Consider the following 12,909-nt stretch of genomic DNA (forward strand, 5'->3'; position numbering starts at 1 on the left):
GGCAAGCTGCATATGGGCCAGGGCGGAAACTGCATTGCAGTAGAAGAATCTCCCTTGCTTCCCAGGTCACCCTCAGCAGTGAGATATCTTCTAGGATAGACTCCTGTGGAAAGTATGGGGACAGTGTTCAGTATAGGGGCCCCCTGCAACTGTTGGCTCTCCCCAAGGCACAGAAACCCAGAAGACAGTACAGCCGTGAAACAATCAGTCCCCCTGGAGCCTGGGCTTACTCACCATTTTGGGGCTTCCGTGGGTTATGTGCGCTCTCTTTGGGATGGAAAAATTATGCTACTGTGTAGACTGTGTGTGCCCTCCTTAAGTTTGGGGGAATCATTACTCTGTCTGGTATAAACAATGCTGCCTCTGTTAAGTGTTGCATTTTGCCTTTCAGATGCAACCTTGAGATCTCAACAGTCCGTGTTATCAGCGGCCGAGAGACTGCCAAGACTCAGGAAGAGGCCACGAAAAAGCAAAGACGACATGCTGCAAGAAGTGATGCAGCAATCTCTTAAAGAGAATCAAAAAGTGCAGGAGTGGAGGGAGAGCGAAAGCAGGATCTGCCAGGAAAATGCAGTGCACCGGTGGCAAAGCACGGAGCTCCGGCAGCAAAGCACCAATCGGCTGATAAGCATGATGGAGTGCCAAGTGGACTCTATCCAGGCGCTCGTAGCCATGCAGGCGGAGCACTATCGCGCCCGCCCCGCCCCCCGCAGCCATTGTCCCAAAACTCTTTCCCTTGTGCCCCCATGTCACCTCCGACCCACTTTCCCCAACATCCGGGTTCTTATTGCCAGCAGCTGCCTCCAACACCTGTAGCTTCACCACCCAGCCCTGAAAACTACAACGCTTACCCACTGCATTCAACCCCCATCCTGAATGATAGCCATCCTGAAGTGCAGCACTCATTGTACAACACTCCAGACAGGAAGGCTGAGTATGAGAATAGGACATATGTAAATCTATGTTTGAACCGTTCCCCACACCGCCCCCTTGCCCTTTCTGTTTCCCAAGCAGTTGTGTTTCTTTTCAATAAATGAATTTTCTTTTCAGTAAATGGATTTTTTGGCTTTGAAAACATTCTTTATTATTGCATAAAATAAAAAGATACCTTAGCCCAGGAAAGAAACAGGCACTGCAAGTCAGCGTAGCAAACACAGATTCCTACTAACATTGGAACCACTGCACTTCACTCCCATGCAGGGCACCAGACATTACTGGTGGTTTTCAGCCTCAAATTGCTCCCTCAAGGCATCCCTAATCCTTGCAGCCCTGCCCTGGGCCCTTCTAATAGCCCTACTCTCTGGCTGTTCAAATTCAGCCTCCAGGTGTTGAACCTTGGAGGTCCATGCCTGAGTGAAGATTTCACCCTTCCTTCACAAATATTGTGGGGGTGCAGCACGCAGATATAACCGCAGGGATGCTGTGTTCAGCCAAGTCCAGCTTCCCATACAGAGATCGCCAGCGACCCTTTAAACAGCCAAAAGCATACTCCACAGTCATTCAGCACTGGCTCAGCCTGTAGTTGAACAATTCCTTCCTGCTGTCAAGGCTCCCTGTGTAGGGTTTCATGAGCCATGGCATTAACGGGTAAGCGGGGTCTCCAAGGATCACAATGGGCATTTCGACTTCCCCTACTGTGATCTTCCACTCTGGGAAAAAAGTCCCAGCCTGCAGCTTCCTGAACAGGGCAGTGTTCCGAAAGATGCGTGCGTCATGCACCTTTCCGGGCCAGCCTGCGTTAATGTCAATTAAATGCCCACAGTGATCCACAAGCGCCTGGAGAGCCACAGAGAAATACCCCTTCCAATTAATGTACTCTGAGGCTAGGTGGGGTCGTGCCAGAATAGGAATATGTGTCCCATCTATCGCCCCTCCACAGTTAGGGAAACCCATTTATGTAAAGCCATCCACAATGTCCTGCACGTTACCCAGAGTCATGGTTCTTCTGAGCAGGATGCAATTAATGGCCCTGCAAACTTGCATCAACACGAGTCCAACAGTTGACTTTCCCACTCCAAACTCGTTCACGACTGATCGGTAGCTGTCTGGAGTTGCCAGCTTCCAGATTGCAATATCCACCCGCTTTTCCACCATCAGGGCAACTCTCAGTCTCGTGTCCTTGCACCACAGGGTGGGGGCGAGCTCCTCACACAGTCCCATGAAAGTGGCTTTTCTTGTCTGAAAGTTCTGCAGCCACTGCTCGTCATCCCAGACTTTCATGACGATGTGATCCCACCACTCAGTGCTTGTTTCCCGAGCCCAAAAGCGGTGTTCCACAGTGCTGAGCATGTCCATGAATGCCACAAGCAATCTCGTGTCGTACGCAGTACACAACCCAATATCATCGTCGGACTCCTCACTGTCACTTTGGATCTTAAGGAATAGCTCGACTGCCAAATGTGACGTGCTGGCGAGACTCATCAGCATAATCCTCAGCAGTTCGGGCTCCATTTCCTGCAGACCAAAACTGAACACAGATCGCGCTGCACAGAAACCGTGGAAAGATGGCGCCAAATGTGGACGGAAACACAGGGATTGCTGGGATGCAAAGCGATGCATCACGGGGCATTGGGACAGGACCCAGAATCCCCCTCACCCCACGCCCCTTTCCCACAACCTATGACACCAGAATGGGAAGAGGTGTTCTGTGGGATACCTGCCCAAAATGCACCACTCCCAACGTCGCTGCAAGTGCTGCAAATGTGGCCACAATAGTGCGCTGGCAGCTGCCAATGTGGACAGACTGCAGCGCTTTCCCTACTCAGCTGTACGAAGGCAGGTTTAACTCACAGCGCTGTACATCTGCAAGTGTAGCCAAGGCCTTTGTCTGCCAGCATAGCTAGGTTGGCTAGGAATGTGAAAAACTCCACCCTCCACCCCCTGGAGACATAGCTATGCTGGCAGAACTCCTACTGTACATGCAACCAAGCCAACAGAAGAGTACTTCTGTCACTATAGCTAATATCTTTCAGGGAGGTAGTGTAGCTATGCCAAGGAGTTCTTCCGCTCTGTCAGCATATGCATCATATGTATCTACACTAGGGGGATATGCTGACATAAGTATGCTGGCATAGGCTCTGTAGTGTAAACATGGCCAAAGAAAGCTATCTTGTATCTGCTAGGATAGCTTTACTGTGGAAAACTTGTACTGGTGATATCTCCTTCTGCAGTCATGTAAAGGCAACAAGGCACCTTCTAGCATAGGTGCTAGAACCAGGGATGCTGCCACACCCCCTAGCTGGAAGTGGTTTCCATCATATATAGGGTTTACAGTTTGGTTCAATGACTCTCAGCACCCCCACTATACAAATTGTTCCAGAACCCCTGCTTCAGAGACAGCAAGAGAAACAGAAACATTGAGAAAACGGCCCCTGTACTCTAAAACTGATATCACACGGTTGGGGAGGGATAAGGGGGAAGATGTGTAACAAACTATACAGCTCATTTTCCTTCACTAGTGGAAGTTCCAGTAGACACCATTAGAATCCTTCAGTTGGCCCCTATTAGTTTCTTCTGGTCTCTGTTGGTTTCATTTGAAGAATCATTACTAGGAAACAGGAGACCAATAAACCTGTTGCTCTGTTCTGAGCTGGAGCCAGCTGACATTCTTCTACTGGAATTTCTACCATGGGATAGGCAGGCTTTTCTTGCAGGTATTTATTTACATTAACAGCTGGGTTATTGCTTTGTTTGTCCTATAGAATACAGTGAATATTCTTAAGACTCTCTTTGTGCTACCACTGAGGTCTTTATTATAGGACAGCCTAGGTCTTCTAAGGTCTTTTGTGTAAGCCTCAATCTATCATTTTTTCTTTCTTGGCGCCACTCCTAGGGATTTAGGTATCAGTTCTGGATATCAGCTAATGTACCTTTAAAGCCTCACTGACTTAAATCAGCAGCGAGCTTGCTTTCCTCCTCAACTCTTTGGTAACTAGCTACCAATAGCTGTCAGCCAAGCCAGCCTGCATGTTTTATGAGGAAAAGCAGGAAGAAGCAGATGCAGCACAGAAAGGAGATCTGAGAACACCATTCTATTATGGGCAGTGTCCAAAGCAAAAGCTTTGTATATAACACTCACACCAAAGCTTGTCTCTGGCATATTCTGGGGCAATTGCAAGAGAAGCATCTGTAACCATTTGAGCAATAGGATCTGATCAGATCATAGCCAACATAATGAGCATCTGAAAGATGTGGCATTGAGACGTTCCAGGAATAGTATGTTCTGTTGCTAATAAAAAGTGGGGTCTGGTGTTTGCAGCTGCTAAGTTTAGCTTCTGTAGGTTAAACCAGATTTGAGTATTTGCTATGATGAACAGACCTGGTAGCGACCTCAACATTCACCTTCCTACAGGTGGTGTGCAGCCAGTGTCTTAAACTCATGATTAACAAATGCTGACTCAGTCTGTGAATTATTTTTGTATGATGAGTAAGAGGAGAGACACCGCAGCTGAAATAAGGAAGATATAGACATGGAGCCTATATGATTCCAGGATTGTCACTCCGTAGCCTAGAATGTCGGATGAGTCAGTATGAAGTGATGGAAACAGCTACAAGCATGGCTGAGGTGTTTTTGTTCAGAATATCACAAGGACCAATCATCACTGGGATTTGCAGTCTGGGTGACCATCAAGTTTTTAAATTTGCAGGCATCTTTGGCTTTTTAAAACAAAAATGAGAAAAAAAAACACTACGTGAGTTTATGAATTACACCCGTGCAATAGCCCAGGCTTTCACATACTAGTTCTATATAAGTTCTTATCACTGTCACCATTGTTGGATCTGAGCACTTTCCAAGAGTGCCTTAATTGATATGACTAACATCTGTCACATGGGGTTCATTCTTTCTCTCAGCTTCTCTTCAGGGAGAGAATTGTGTGCAATGTAATGTTTCGTTCTGGTATGGGGGTTTTATATGTGCATGCTGCTAAATGTTTATTATATTTCACACAAGGTAATTAAGGATGAATAATATATATGAATATCAACCTTATTTATTAGCATTAGGCTGGTGTGGGTGCATATTTTTGTTGGGATACATGTGGTATTGAAAATCTGGAAGCAAAAATGTGTACTTCAGATTTATAGAAAGAAACGGAACCGTCCAATTTAGAACAAGCACAGCCCAGCTACCTTTTCCTTCGTCTTTTACAAACACATGACATTGATTCATTACAAGAAAACAAAGTCTCCTTCCAGATACTTCTGCAACACAAATAATCAGCACCTAGGAGCCACAGTCCTGGACCAGGACCCTATTGTGCTAGGTGCTGTACAAACATTTCATGTTCTCACAGACACCTCCTCCATTTCTACCCAGTCTTCCAAACCCGTGTGGGAAATCAGAGAACATACCACCCACTTAAGACTGTGAATTAACAAGTCAGGTATTATTTAACAGAAGGGGAAACTGAGGCACAGAGACAAAATTTCTCCAAAGTTAAAACAGGCAGTCCATGGCAAAGCCACGAACAGAACCCACATTTCCTGATTACCACCTCTAGGTTTTAAGCACAAGACTCATCTAAGTTAAGTTTAAGGTTTTTCTTTATACAAGTTCTATACTACCTTTAAGAGGACACATAGTATTGGAAAGCCTCCCTACCATTGATACCATAGAGGAATAACAGTTGCCCATATCCCTGAATAATGAAAACAAGACTATTTTAAATAAAACATTAAGCTTGGGTTTCTCTTCACTCCATGCAGGATATGAATACTCCTGTTGAAGGCAATAAGTTAGTGATATGCTGCAATGGAAAAATATGGCCCTTGGTAGTTGATTAGAAAACGATTATTATTATTGTTGCTGTCTCTCAAGATCATGTTAGTAAAATAAGCAGAATTTGGCCCTATATTTCTATACTGGACAGCTACTGGTTGGATCACATGAGAATGGCTCTGAAAGGGTCAATTATTGGTTGTTGTGACATCCTGCTTAACCACCTTTTCCATAGACTATGAAAGGTAGAGTAGAAAGAGTAGAAATCAATGGCAAAATGCAGTGAGACCAGGATTTGTCCCTATATTACTACTCAATAACTAACAAAAAGCTAGCAACTATCTACTAAGCACACATTAGGTAAAGTGCCTACAAGTTAATTATATGCAGAAGCTGGGCAAATGTACCCAACATAGTGTGCACTGCTATAATCCCTGCCTCTTTTCTACTGTGGTGGTGGAAAATATCTACTCAAGTTACAAAAGGAATATGCTAGTAATGATGTTTCGACTATATCATCCATGCAACTTGGAGATTCCAGAACAAACCTCAAGTTTAAATTGGCCACACCTGGGCTGACATTCTCCCCAATGCAGAAGGCCAGCACAAGGCCCAAGTGTTTAAGGCTGAAGTGAGTCTCAAGTCCTTGAAGACCCTGAGGACTTAAATGAGTCCATAGGCCTTCTGAAATTTCATTCAGTTTAGATTACAGGTGCTTTGAACATGACAAGGACCTTTACATGGAATTTACTTGTCACTATGGACAGACTCAAGTAGATGGAGTGAAATCAAATGGCTTCCAAAAGGGGTCTAGAGACTTTTGTGGAAACCATTAACTTACTAAAAAGAAAAGGAGTACTTGTGGCACCTTAGAGACTAACCAATTTATTAGAGCATAAGCTTTCGTGAGCTACAGCTCACTTCCTCAACTGAGGAAGTGAGCTGTAGCTCACGAAAGCTTATGCTCTAATAAATTGGTTAGTCTCTAAGGTGCCACAAGTACTCCTTTTCTTTTTGCGAATACAGACTAACACGGCTGTTACTCTGAAACTTAACTTACTAAGATTTTCCTGTATCTATGCTTAAAATATAGCATCCAAGAGTCAGGATTTTAAAGCAGATAAATGGATAGGGAGATCCCCAGTCCTTTGAGGAGAAATGGGAAACTGACTGGCCTGACCGTATTTTCCCATAAGTCTCACAGTAGCAGTGAGTCAGGGAAGAGTTTATTGTAAAGCTAGAGTGTCACATTGTGGTTGGTTCCTTTAATGGTGTTGCTAATATTTGTCCTGTTTTTACAAACTTAACATAGGAAGAGGTCCGTTTTAACAATACAATTGTGATATTTTGGGGCAGAGTTTCTTTTTCATTTCTCAATACTTCATTTTTTCTGTCATCTCATTGTACTTATCAAAGTGCTGGGCACCAATTCCCTGCCACCTGATAAAGCCTGTGTCTTTTCTCATATGAGGGTCTATGTTAGCAGCTCTGCCTGTGGCTAGCACAGTACTCTTGTATATACTCCCTTAACAGGCTATGAGCCTAGCCAGCAAGTGCTCCTGTGTCTGGCTCACACTTTCCCAAGTACCCTCCCATATTCACATGTGGGGAGAGAGGAACTGTGTGGAGAGCATGAACAGGGAGAACCCACCTCATGCCCCTCCAGTTGTTCTATGCTAGCAGCAGCAGGGCCGTAATCACACACCTCCTGTAATTTTGGAGCTTGATTCTGCATTCCTTCTGCACATCAAACTCTCACTTAAGCCAATATAAACTTGGGGTATATGAGTAATACAGGATTGGGGCCTATCATGAATTTAAAGTATTTTTGTGAACACAAGAATTAAAGTGCAGTAGCTAAGTATAAGCCAAACCAATTTGTGTACTACAAAATAGAAGACAAATGCAAAATTTAGCTCTCTCTGCATTACAGTAGTATCAGTTTTGCATTAAAATAGCAAGTACCAAATTGCTGTGCTTTCTAATTAACTAGAGAGAGGTTAAACTGTCAAAACTAAGAACATGATATCTCAGTTCATGATAAAAAGTCTTTTAAACTATAATATCTTGAAACAGTCCTACACATAGAACAACACATATTTGATATTCAGAAGAAACATAGGAGATGCTAAAGTGCCCTCAGCTCAGTAAATTAATAAAATATTAGTCTACGGGTGAACTTCAAAAGCTTTGGAGGTTCCACGTCAGATACGCAGCCAAAATACTGCTGTGAAATATCCTGCTAACCTACTATGAAACGTTCAACTAAACATCCAAGTCAGTCAAATGAGGCTTGAAATGTTGTGACCAATCTGTATGGTTAGAGACCTGTCTTTCCACCTACACTTCTAAAATGCCTGTGTTGATCCAGGTTTCAGAGTAGCAGCCGTGTTAGTCTGTATTCGCAAAAAGAACAGGAGGACTTGTGGCACCTTAGAGACTAACAAATTTATTTGAGCATAAGCTTTCATGAGCTACAGCTCACTTCATCGGATGCTCAGATAAATGTGTTAGTCTCTAAGGTGCCACAAGTCCTCCTTTTCTTTTTGTGTGGATCCAGTGATTCCTTCTTCTGAAAGATGGATCTAGGACCAGAGATTTGACAGGGTCTGAGCCAGCAGGGAGTGAATGAGGAATCAGGGGCTAAATACAACCTTTGTGTTAGTTGATGCACCTTCATTAGCCCCCAGTGAGTTGTGTCCACTTATACCAGGGCTGAATTTGGCCAAGAGTCTATCTGGAGAGGAAGACAAGAAGCTCATTGTAGGGAAGTGGGACTGGGGGGAGAAGAGTCTATTTGAGCAATGGTGAGGAGAAGGATCAAGAAGTCTGCAGGGAGAGAATCTGGAAAAGCAAAGTCTGTTTGGGAAGAGGATGTTTTACACGGAACCTGGAATTTGGTGGATCTGGACCCATTTAGTCTTAAATCAGCCCATCGGCATCTAGTTTGGACAAAAACACCACAAGGACAGGCTCTCCAGTAATACTTTGTCTCTCCCTCACTCCTAGTTTCTTCTGTTCTCCTCAGACTTGTTCGCTCCAAACAAGTTAAACTGCATCGGAGACTAAAATATGGGCTATTGGGTGGGGGCTGAACTTCATTAACTCAAAAACTTGAGATTCTCCATCTAATTTCTGCATTATAGTGCAGAATGAGAGTGGAGACATCCTTAGATGCACATTATTTTTGAAGCTTTTGGCCCCCTGCATTGTGTTTCTGAGGCTCCCTGACTGGTGGACATGTAGAAGGTGTGGATTGGGCACAGCACGTAAATCTCAAATTGATCTGAGCCACCAAGGAACATCTTCTTGATCTCAGGCAGCATCCAAGATCCCCCCCCCGCTTTATTCTCTTCATGCTGCTTCAGCTCCCCTCAGCCAAGCAGCAATGGTAGCACAGCTCACCAAAGTGCCATGCAGCCACTGGCTGAGAGCCACAGAAGAAGAGTTTCTGCTGTTCAGGGCAGCACTATTTTAATGTGCTTTTAGTGTCATAAGTTAGTACCCTGAGAGAGGACTGTGCCATGTTAAACAGCTGTTCTGTTGAATCCACTGGCCTTCCCCTTCACAGCCACAGAGCTCTCAGCTGGAGAAGGGAAATGATTACAAGAAAGCAATAACATATTGCATAGCTGCCTTGCCCCTCAATACTTAGTCCTGCCTTGAGTGCAGGGGACTGGACTAGATACTGGACTAGATGACCTCTTGAGTTCCCTTCCAGTTCTATGATTCTAAGATGCCAGGACTTGGGACTTCTGGTCCAGTCCCCTTCTTGTGCAAAACAAGGCGGTGATCATAAACCACAGATAATTATCAAATCCCACATCAGGGACTTGTAATGGGATACAGAGCCTTTCATTTCAGGTCACCAGTTCAATTCCAACCATTACTATCTGATGGTTATCTGGTGAGTTACATGACATCAGTTGTTGATCTCAGTGCAGTTCCTCGTAAAAGAATGTATACATCACAGCAATCATCCCAACAGCTCAAATCCCAGCACTCTTTTCATATTCAACAGAGAGAGAGAGCAAGAATTAAAATGGCGGTGGAGGCCATTGTGCCTTTTCATCCCGGCAGATATTCCCTTCATGTCAGGGTTGAAGCACAGTAGAGAAAGAGTGTGAAGAAGCTTCCAGTGGGTGTTTTACCATTCTGTAGTGAAGAGATTCTGCAGCACAGTTAATGAGTAATAGTTTGGGGGGGAGGGGATTGTTTTTGTTAAATCCCAATTCATCAGTAATAGACAGATGGAATCCTTACATTTCAGGTCAATTTAACACTCCCAGCATTCAAAGGTCCAAGTCGATGTTGCAGAATTTAATGAGCACAAGTAACAATGTCTCAGCATTATTGAACTAATTACTAGTTTCCCAAAAGAAAATAAAAAAGAAAATTCTCTGAACAGATAAAACTTTAATTAAGATATTACTTGTTATGGAACAAATGCCGCTACAAAGCAGAAAATAGCCTCTAGCTGGAGAATAGATCTAATGAAAGGTACAGTAGTGAATTTTAGTATTAACTTGCTTCACATATATGACTTTAAGCCTTTAGAATAATCAGACTTCACTGCAACAGCCAACACTCTAATCCTCATGATACAAAGTTTCTGTTTTTATGGAGTAGATAATTTAGGAGGTTCTCGCCCCTGCATTGTTCTGTAGCAGGTGGTAATACAGTAATACAGTCTTCTGCAATATGCATTTTCACTTCAGGATTGTGCACAGTGAGCAATTCTCACAGCAAAACTATGGCTTTACAGTTAAAATTATTATAAATTTGGCTGGCTTCTTAGCTACAAGAATCAGATGTACCCTTGTCAGAAAAAAATTAAAGGGAAAGATTCTGCTCTGTGTTACGGGATGAAACTCTACTGAAACCAATGTAATTGCTTCATGGTAAAACCTGTGTAATTAATGGCAGAATTCATCCCCATATAAATGAACTAAATGTAAAACTCATATCTGCAAATTAGCTCTCTCTCAATTAAACTCTCTCTCTTCACAGAGAGAGAGAGAGAGAGAGAGAGAGAGAGAAAAGAAACTCCTTATCCTTCAAAACTATTTTTCCTATAAGCTGCAAAGGAAGAGATTTATTGTTATTTCTATTTTTACATGCCTGGAAATTACTACAGGACCTGGGGACCAGGTAAATTTCTATATAAACTGGATTAGAAAACATTGAGCTTGGAGCATGCTTCCTCATCCTGTATATGCAGAGACCTTCATTAAACTATTCAGTCCTGTCTACATTAAGAAAATTCATATTCGTGTAACTACACTGATAGTCACACCAATGCAAAGCCCTAATGCTGACGTGCTGCAACAGCACCCAGCGGGATTTACACCAGGGCAGTTTAATCTGGTAACACACTGAAGTAAACGGCACTGGTGTAAGCAAACTGGGACATTGTAAACGTATCTACATTAGGCATTTGCACTGGTCTAACCACATCAATGTAGGAATATTTGGGTGAATCTCCTTAATACAGGCAGGGCTGTAGCAGGCTAAACTTGGTGCTAATACACACCCTACTTAATCTCGCTGAAGTCAGTGGGCCAAATCCTGCACTCACCTATTCACCACATGCTGGGCATAGGCGTGGGTAAAGGTCAGCCCCATAAGATTGCGTGGGGCATAAATCAGCTGTGAATCTGGCTTGTCATACACTTGCTACTTGAAGGAAGGAACCCTTAAAGTCATGAGTCATAGGCTTTGCCAATAAAATATAATTGGCATAAAGATGGGGGCTGGAGGAAGCTTCTGCCTCCCCTCTTGAATAGCTTTCCAATGCACCCCTTTCCACTTAAAGTAGTTTGCCCTGGGAACAAAATAGAAAGCATTCTGCTGCCGTGCAGAAACACAGGGGCCTTCATGAATCAGTGCTACTCAGAATGCTGCTAAATCACAGCCATGGCTATCAGATGAACTCCAAATAAGAAGCTAAAATTGGGAGCCTGTAGCAGTGAACTCCCTAGGGCATATTTACAGCTTGAGTTGAAAATGGTTTCTGGGGGGAAAGAGGTTCATGCTGAAATAGCCATTTGGCAGTAAGGGTGTTGTTGCAGAGAGGAGCCTGTAGATGTCATGTCCCAAAAAAGGGTGATGTACACTAAGCAGGGACGTGGTCAGTAGGGTGGTGATTCAGTGCATTCCCTCAACAGCCTCTCTCAGTGAGAAGCTGGGCCAGAAACTACAGCTGCTCTCATAATGGAAAACCCTGAGGGTGGTGGCCTCTTTTGCCTGCCCTCTTTTGGGGTGAATCACCCATGCGGAACAGGGAGACAAGCTGGTACAAGGAATAGCAATGCACACCTCTTCGCACTGGCTTTATTGTACCTGCCTCTCCACACGTGTCTGCCTTCAAAGGCAACCCATGCTACTTCCCAACCAAAAGCACAGATTATGAGTTCAGAAACTCCCGGAGACCAGATTTAGCAATTTAACTGATCAGAATCCAGGTAATTGCAGCCTAACATAGAAGTTCAGTTAGCAGCCCCTTCCCCCTATCAATATAAAAAAGAAACAACATTAAAAAAAGATATAACAAGCTGGTAAGTTTAGCACACAAAGGACTTCCATGCTTCCTTGAGAGACCCAGTGCAGGGACAGCCCTGGCCTCACAGCATCCAGCTGATGCAATCTTAACACATTTCCCAGAAGAAATATCCTTGTCTTGATCAAAAAAATAATCTTGGCATCATGGCACGAGCAGCCATTCAACAGCACCTTCAGCTAATGGGAAGCAAACAACAAGACAGGTAAACCTATACAACAGGACAGGTAAAAGGCAAGAAGCTACAGAACATTACGTTGCAACTTCCATTCTCATACCTCTTTTTCCTTTCATAATCTACACATGAACACATTTTAATAGGAAATAGTGTGCATGTATATTTGATATATACATATGTAGCATAAACAGCAAAATATGTGACTGGCCTCCTCTTAATTTAACATCTTATTCCCAGGATTAAAGCACAATAAAAATGTTTATCAATCAGAGGCAGAATCAAGCTATAAAATGCTGATCCAGACCTCTCTGGCCCCAAATCTCAGTGAGGTTTGGTTCTGGAGTTTGGGTTTGGCCCCTAAGCCATAGCAGCCATTTGCAAAATTTGGACCTGGATCCAGGCTCACATTTCAAACATCCCCAAAGTTCATATCTAGTATGTATTTCCTAAATT

General features: G+C 43.6%; 1 long non-coding RNA gene across 1 annotated transcript in view; it reads left to right on the top strand.

The window, feature by feature from the left end:
* Nucleotides 1-1,054, top strand: part of LOC140905954 (uncharacterized) — a 28,277-nt gene extending 27,223 nt beyond the window's left edge. Inside the window, exon 2 of the long non-coding RNA XR_012156998.2 lies at nucleotides 392-1,054. This is a non-coding gene — a long non-coding RNA (uncharacterized LOC140905954). The remainder of the gene's footprint in view (nucleotides 1-391) is intronic.
* The last annotated feature ends 11,855 nt before the right edge of the window (nucleotides 1,055-12,909 follow it).

Source organism: Lepidochelys kempii, chromosome 2, assembly GCF_965140285.1.
Source record: "Lepidochelys kempii isolate rLepKem1 chromosome 2, rLepKem1.hap1, whole genome shotgun sequence".
In the NCBI taxonomy this organism is placed as follows: Eukaryota; Metazoa; Chordata; order Testudines; family Cheloniidae; genus Lepidochelys; species Lepidochelys kempii.